The sequence below is a fragment of the Anabrus simplex genome, chromosome 4, assembly GCF_040414725.1.
Source record: "Anabrus simplex isolate iqAnaSimp1 chromosome 4, ASM4041472v1, whole genome shotgun sequence".
Classification (NCBI taxonomy): Eukaryota; Metazoa; Arthropoda; class Insecta; order Orthoptera; family Tettigoniidae; genus Anabrus; species Anabrus simplex.
Window position 1 is genome coordinate 336,205,143 of NC_090268.1, and position 8,738 is coordinate 336,213,880.

At 39.2% G+C, this 8,738-nt stretch overlaps 1 non-coding gene across 1 annotated transcript; it reads right to left on the reverse strand.

Annotated features, from left to right (window-relative positions):
* Positions 1-8,243: 8,243 nt before the first annotated feature.
* On the reverse strand, positions 8,244-8,354 carry LOC137500722 (U6 spliceosomal RNA). The gene has a single exon (XR_011018222.1). It is a non-coding gene; the product is annotated as a U6 spliceosomal RNA (small nuclear RNA).
* Positions 8,355-8,738: the final 384 nt, after the last annotated feature.

An 8,738-nucleotide genomic window follows, 5' to 3' on the forward strand; every position in this document is an offset into this window, starting at 1 on the left:
ACTATTCAACCATACCCGCTAAGCTTTCATCAGCTTATCCTGGAGTAGCTGGAGCTCGGTTATTCTGGATGAAAACCCGGCAGCTAAGCCACTTCGTTAATCCTGATGTATTTTGACTTTAATACAACGTTCTTCATTCATTGTATATGTTCTCCACAATATTCTTCCCTCGTCACATAAAAGTTAAAATAATGCTACGACGCGTTACTTTATCCTCAATATCCAGGCCCACACGGAGGACAGGGGAACGGAAGCAATCTGTTTACGTGTGCTTGTAGGCATTAAGAAGGAAGATATCTTGTGGACAGTTAATGTCTTGTCGAACGAGACCGTAGTGAGTCGTTAGGCTCAGTTAATCGCCCGGAACGAGATTACCCGGAGAGTTTAATGAGCGATGTTCCAGGGGTAGAAGACGGTGAGCGATGGAACTGAGACTAACGTTTCCACTTTCTTCGTTTGAGGTTTAGAGTTCTAAGAGAGCGGATGAGATCTCTTTTTAGATTCGAGACTCTTTTGTTTCTTCAAACTCAGAAAACACAAACAGCAGTTGAAGACACACAGTGAACAACTGAGGAGGTTAGAACTAACCTTTAATTCTTGCATTGATGCATGTTTTCTTTAAGCTATGTATTGCAATCAAATTTCCCTTCATTAATTTTAACTACTGAAAAACATCTTGGTCGTCTTGGTATGTATATCTTCCGGAGAGAACGCAAAATTCAATCATTATATCTCCTTTAACCAGCATAATACACACTCTGTTACCTCACATTGCATTCCTATCAGCAGTTAATGTGTCAGTAAGCAACCAAATATCACGACTGGAGTCAGATTTTGGAGCTCCATTCAAAATAGCTTACACAACTCAACTCCTCGCTTAGAAAAAGGAAGAAACTATTAATTGCATTAAAACATGTGTGTGGATTGTGTGTGGTATTTGGAAAATTTTAATATCTCCTTTATGTACACCTATATCTCTTTTCCGGTGTGTTTCAGTTTGAAATAGCTCTCACTTGAGTATGTTTTCTTTTTTCGGCGATATTTTCCCAATAACCTTTTTTTTTCCAAGTTGCTTCACGTCGCACCGACACAGATAGGTCTTACAGCGACGATAGGAAAGAAGAGAGAAAAGAGTGGGAGGGAGCGGCCGAGGTACAGCCGGTGTGAAAATGGGAAACTATGGGAAACCATTTTCAAGTATGCCGACAGTGGGGTTCGAACCCACTATCTCCCGAATGCAAGCTCACAGCTACGTGCCCCTAACCACGCGGACAACTCGCTCGGTTTATATAAAACGTTTCTTAATAGTGTGTTTGTATGTATTTTTTGTAAAGTATATAATTAATGCTATTTATTTTACGTCCAATTATTACTTTTGCGGTTTTCGGAGACGCCAAGGTGCCGGAATTTATCCAACAGAAGTTCTTTTACATGCTGGTAAATGTACAGGCACGGAGCTCACATATTTGAGCACCTTCAAATACCATCGGACTGAGCTATGATCGAACCTGCCAAGTTGGTGCCCGAAGGCAAGCAGTCTGAACCACTCATCTCGGCATAAAGTATAAGAAAATATCATGACTCGTACTTCACACTGACCAGCGGAAAACAGAATACTAGAATTTTGAATTATTTTATAGAATGAATATCTCATTTAAAAAATACTTATAGGATTCCGTCTCACCCTGAGCATGGGACCTCATTTCTGGTATTTGTCTCACGGTATCTTCTATTGAACGCATCAGAGAAATGTAAATGCTTGAGAACTAAATAGCGGGTGATCTACATCGAAATGAGGCATCAAAATGAAGTTTACTAAGAATGAGAATGTCATTTCTAACGGCAACCGAGAACTCAAATTGCATCAGTGTGCGGATAAATGTTGCATCTGGACTGCAATTCAATGTGGATTTGATAAGTGAACTTCATTTGGGCCTACAGTGCCACCTTAAACTATATTCAAATTATGGTTTTAGAGCAGAATGCTACAGTACATATTCCCTGGGCCGTGCTATCGTCTTACATAATGGTCCTTCAGTGGAATGAACCAAACAGACCACCAGTTGCAAGTGACGCAAAATTGCTTATCATTATCACTTCTTCTGTGGAGATCATTATCTCCTCCTCCAAATTATGCTCAAGGGAAAATATCGAGAGTGCCGAGCCGTGAGTCACAAACGGATTTCGTGGCTGCACAACATCAAAACATGTATGATGAACCACAAGGCAAGGGGCCTGTTCCGGAAAGACAGAGAACCACAGTCCACCGTGATGGCCAACGTTAGTAAGGTTGGGCAGAGTACTTGATTGGTTTAATGACTTTCGCCTTCTTATTCTTCCTCTGTTGCCTATTCCGTTCTTCTGACAAAATTTTTACCAGTCCACAAATGTATGATTACTTATTGAGATCCTGAAGACATCGCGATTTTTCATTATGTCTTCCCTGTTGTTCAATTCATTCAGGTCTCTCTTGTTTCGTCCGGCCAATTAATTTTCCTGCTTTGGGAATTTTTACATTGAGTAATCTTGTGATTCTATTATTATCGACCCTAAAAGTGTACAAACATTTCAAACGACTCTTCCGTATAGTATTGGTGGAACTATGTAAAGGAATATAGAGTTCTGCAGTTCGCGGTTTGATCAAAATTCGATTTCCTTGTGAGGGACCAAACGTTTTTCTTACAATTTAACGCTCATGTTTCTCAATATCTGCAATTTTAGAATAATTTCCTAATATTAACGCATGTGATGGATATAGACCTTGCGTTAGGATACCATAACATTTTTGTAATGTTTTATTTTAGAATTAGGCCTTCGTGACATTATTTTATTGTAAGTGACCCCATGTTGGCCTAAATGACCTCTGTAGTTTTGTGGCCCATTCTGTATTAGTCAAACTGTCTAATCCTAAAGTCAGAATTTAAATCCTTGGGGGATCAAGAACTCTCCAGGATGTGACTGAAGAGTGGTCTTTCACACCGATTCACACACTGCGAATGAAAACCTTCTTCGTGCACCCATGGTAGTTTGCAGGATATTGCCGAAATGTCGTCTCTGCTAGTGCAGCAGCTAGAATACTTATACACACAAATCTAGATGTATGTCCTTCCTCAACACTTTCAGTTTAAGATTTTTTAGAATTATGTAAAATATGTACATAGGTTGTAGGCATATTTTCATCATTTACTGTACAATCCGAGCAATATGTATCACATCGTCGTTGAAGAAATAAAACTGTTTATGTCATAATTTTCATCCTATTCATTATTTTACTTAAGACTGGTCAGGTCTCCCAGCCACACACGGATGTAGAGTCCAACATAGCATTTTTCGTTGTGTTCAATTACACATTCCTACAGTATAATGTATTCAATGTTTATTCTCTTTTGCGCATTGGCATAGGAGAATGAACACAAGGAAAAATGTTCTAATGGACTGCATATCGATGTGTAGGTGGGAGGCGTTTCAAGTCTTAAGAAACATAATGGATAGGAAGATCATTGTGATATACCAGATATTTTTCCCTCTCGGACGACATGCTTAATAATAATAATAAGAAGAAGAATTGTTCCGGGGGTATCCGTGGAGAAGAAAGAGGTGAAAGCTTTTGCTGGGTGGAATGGGTCTAACTACGATATCAAGAATTGAATTAAAACTTTAAATAAAGGTTATATTTCTTTTAGAATTCCAAACTTAACAATGCTTTTTTCACTGAGTGAACAATAACAAATTTGGGGATTAAAATAGAGAATCCCAGAATAGGGCATTTAACAATTTTGGGCTTCAAGCCCTTAGTTCACAATTTTCAAGGTGGTATTATTTGTACAAAGATAGAAATCTGCCAAATTCAAGAGTACTTGCTCCAAAAGTTACAATCTTTAGCCTTCCAAAGGCACCCCTCACTATTACAAAAAAACTTAGAAAAGAGCTTAAATGCTCTCAGTTTCCTACATCCTACTCAAGGCAACATTACATCAAAATCTTGCAATCTCTGGCCTCTTAAGGCACGATTTAGAATGGGAATAGTTTTACACAGGAGTATCTAGTACCCAATCTACTGGGCCTTCTCGAAAAAGGACTTTATTAAATTTTATATTAGCCGAAAGAAAATTTAAATTTCGAAAAGGTTGTTTGCATAGTTAGATATTCGGACCTTCCCCTCGGATAAGTTTGCGGAGATAGATAGAGAAGAAAGAATTTAGGTGGCCATTACCTGGTTGTTGATCTGCCTGCCGAAGAATGAGGCGCCCCGCCTCCTGTCTTAACACACACACTCAGAAAAATGACGATCAATGAGCCAAGGTAGCCAGAAAAGCCTCAGCTTATATACCCGAAGGGAATGTTCGAGTGGATTCTGGACTAATCCGGACACACTCTCTCAATTTTACTGGCAAATACAAAAATTACACCCAAAGAACCGAAAAGAAGCTTGTGATAGGCTGAAAAATAATTACGGAAAATTCCTAATTGGTTAGATTCAAACCTGGCGGAAAAAGAGAGAAGAGTTTCAAACGTAGAATTATATAAAAAATCAAATGAAAGTTGATTTACTTGAGAAAAGACAAAATTTCTTTCAATAACAAATTGTTCTTCCTTGCACCAGAGTGCGTGACCTCAGTTTCTGTAGTGACATCTATGGAGAAGAGTTTAAACTTCTTGAAGTAAACAACCACAAAGCAAATAAATTCTGTCAGTTAAGGCAACTTCTCAATAACACAGTTACTCAATATTTCAGTAGTTACATCTTCTGATTAATGTCTCAGCTTCCTGTAGTAGCTATTGCACATTTTAGACGATAGAGGAGTTCATTATTGGCGCTTATTTTGAATGAGAGGAGAATTGAGGTGTATCTCCCGGTACAACAACAACAACATCAACAACAACAACAACAATAATAATAATAATAATAATAATAATAATAATAATAATAATCAATGGCTATTTTTTAATTAAGTTTTACATGGTACACAGCAAATGTGTCATCGGAGATCCTTTACATGACGACATCGTACGGCAGAGAGTGTTGAAAGGTCTTTCTTCCCCACTTCAAAAATCCGACTACTTCAGCCGGGATTTAAACCCGCTGTCCAAGGATTCTGAATATGACACTGTACCACGCGAACTGTGAAGGTTATCCTCCAAAGAGGAAAATTCTGATTTTATCACTCAGTAACTCTTCTGACATTAAATTGCAAATTCATCATCCTACTATAGGACACGTTTAAATTTTCCAATAATCCTACAAAATATGATCTCAAAACTCCGGTATTTATGTATCAATATATGTAAAATGTTGATATGGAATCAATAACTAGTACATGGAAATTCAAGAACTCCATAATATAGAATTTTTTAAAATCATATCTAAAGTCAACTTTTTATTATAATTTATCGGTGTTGTATAGATTTAGTCTCCTGGTATCAGGAGTACCCTGTGTTGGAGCCACAAGATGAACGAGGAAGTGATGAAGGAACTGAAGGTAGAATCCGTATTAAAATGCCTAGAATTATACCGAAAATACTGGAAGGACTGTGTCATCAGAATGGGAATAGAAAGAATTCTAAAGCAACTATTATGACACTCGTCAAGAGGAAGTCGCTCTATTGGACGTTCAGAGTAGATCGAGACCGCCACAGGCTACTTGGACTAATGCCTGCTTGGAGGATGATAATCATGATGATGATACTGATGATGATGACGATGATGATAATGAAATGCCTTAATGTGTATCTAGGCCTACAGATGTTATATGACAATCCCTATCCTGAACATCTGGCTCTGATTGGAACACTTCTAGTAATAAATAGTGATCACTATCCCTAGTATGTTCATAACTATTTTTGGGGTAAACGAGTTCTTGTCGATGACGCAATAATATAAAATTATAAACATAATGTAAGATAACGTATTTGCTAGGATCAAATATTCTTTACAGTTATTTCCGAATCACCTCTCTTGCTGCAGTGATCGATTTGCTCGTGATTCCTGGCTTCTCTCACCCCTGTGTACAAGGAGCCCCTTCTGCTATTCCAGTGTGCAGTGGTCATCCCATAATTACCCCCGCCGACGTTAGACCTATAACCACAGGTGCTGCCAGGCTACCCGTAACTCACCGATTCTAACACGGCTCATTGCAAATCCATTGGACATTGCCTCTCCATGAAGCTTACTCTCACAATAACTGATCGAACAGATTTTTAAGTACTTTATTCAGTAAGAGATTGCAAATTTGTCATAATATACTTAAATTTCTGTAGGAGGATATGAATAACCGTGGTGTAGGGGTAGCGTGCCTGCCTCTTACCCGGAGGCCTCGGGTTCGATTCCCGGCCAGGTCAGGGATTCTTACCTATACCTGAGGGCTGGTTCGAGGTACACTCAGCCTACGTGATTAGAATTGAGGAGCTGTCTGACGGTGAGATGGCGGCCACGGTCTAGAAAGCCAAGAATAACGGCCGAGAGGATTCGTCGTGCTGACCATACGATACCTCGCAATCTGCAGGCCTTCGGGCTGAGTAGCGGTCGCATGGAAGGCCAAGACCCTTCAAGGGCAGTAGTGCCATGGGGTAGGAAATGGATAATTATAAGGGCGATAATATTATTTGCCAAAGGTCATTTCTGGTGGATTAAAAGACGCTGGTTTTTAGGAAGCTTGTCGTCAGGCATTTGGTAAAATGTTCATTGCTAACGACTTGGCTGGAAAGTTCTACCTCATCAGTGATAAAATTACCCAACAGATTAGCTCAGTGCCAAGTAGTAAAAATACAATTATGGGTGCCAACTCTGTACTCGGGGGATATGTGGGTTGGAATCCCCCGTTGGCAATCCACGAAACGGTTTTCTGTATTTCAAAATCAATCAATCAATCAATACTGATCTGCATTTAGGGCAGTCGCCCAGGTGGCAGATTCCCTATCTGTTGCTTTCCTAGCCTTTTCCGAAATGATTTCAAAGAAATTGGAAATTTATTGAACATCACTCTTGGTAAGTTATTCCAATCCCTAACTCCCCTTCCTATAAATGAATATTTGCCCCAGTTTGTCCTCTTGAATTCCAACTTTATCTTCATAGTGTGATCTTTCCTACTTTTATAGACGCCATTCAAACCTATTCGTCTACTAATGTCATTCCACGCCATCTCTCCGCTGACAGCTCGGAACATACCACTTAGTCGAGCAGCTCTTCTTCTTTCTCTCAGTTCTTCCCAACCCAAACATTGCAACATTTTTGTAACGCTACTCTTTTGTCGGAAATCACCCAGAACAAATTGAGCTGCTTTTCTTTGGATTTTTTCCAGTTCTTGAATCAGGTAATCCTGGTGAGGGTCCCATACACTGGAACCATACTCTAGTTGGGGTCTTACCAGAGACTTATATGCACTCTCCTTTACATCCTTACTACAACCCCTAAACACCCTCATAACCATGTGCAGAGATCTGTACCCTTTATTTACAATCCCATTTATGTGATTACCCCAGTGAAGATCTTTCCTTATATTAACACCTAGATACTTACAATGATCCCCAAAAGGAACTTTCACCCCATCAACGCAGTAATTAAAACTGAGAGGACTTTTCCTATTTGTAAAACTCACAACCTGACTTTTAGCCCCGTTTATCAACAAACCATTGCCTGCTGTCCATCTCACAATATTTTCGAGGTCACGTTGCAGTTGCTCACAATCTTGTAACTTATTTATCACTCTATAGAGAATAACATCATCCGCAAAAAGCCTTACCTCCGATTCCACTCCTTTACTCATATCATTTATATATATAAGAAAACATAAAGGTCCGATAACACTGCCCTGAGGAACGCCCCTCTCAACTATTACAGGGTCAGACAAAGCTTCACCTACTCTAACTCTCTGAGATCTATTTTCTTGAAATATAGCAACCCATTCAGTCACTCTTTTGTCTAGTCGAATTGCACTCATTTTTGCCAGTAGTCTCCCATGATCCACCCTATCAAATGCTTTAGACATGTCAATCGCGATACAGTCCATTTGACCTCCAGAATCCAAGATATCTGCTATATCTTGCTGGAATCCTACAAGTTGAGCTTCAGTGGAATAACCTTTCCTAAAACCGAATTGCCTTCTATCGAACCAGTTATTAATTTCACAAACATGTCTAATATAATCAGAAAGAATGCCTTCCCAAAGCTTACATACAATGCATGTCAAACTTACTGGCCTGTAATTTTCAGCTTTATGTCTATCACCCTTTCCTTTATGCACAAAAAAAATGTGGAACGCTTCACGATTTTGCGTGTCATCCTTGCGCAGGGGCCATGCTAATCTTCTCTGTATCGTTCCAATTTTAGTATATGTACCGCCGAAATCCAGTAGAACGCTAGGATCATACCTTTCTCAAGACCACGACCGCTTCCTTCGCATTCCTAGCCCGTGCAATGACACCTATACCCACAAACAATCCTCACACAATGGTACAAGTAGTTTACCCCAATGGGATGCACATGGAAAAGCTGCTACCGAAAAGGCAAGCCAAGCATGTCCTCGGATACTGCCGGACTAAAAGCCATACACTGAACGTAAGTGATAAAACTGATAAATTTATGCCAATGTATTCTCAAAACGTCTGTAGATAAAATTTTGAAACTTTGGAGCTGCTTATAGTGTATGTTTACTGAGCTAAAGTGGTATTTAAGATAAAAGGGTTTCTTAGAATTTAAACTATGATTATTTAGAGTTTTGCATAAAAATATAGTTTCTAAT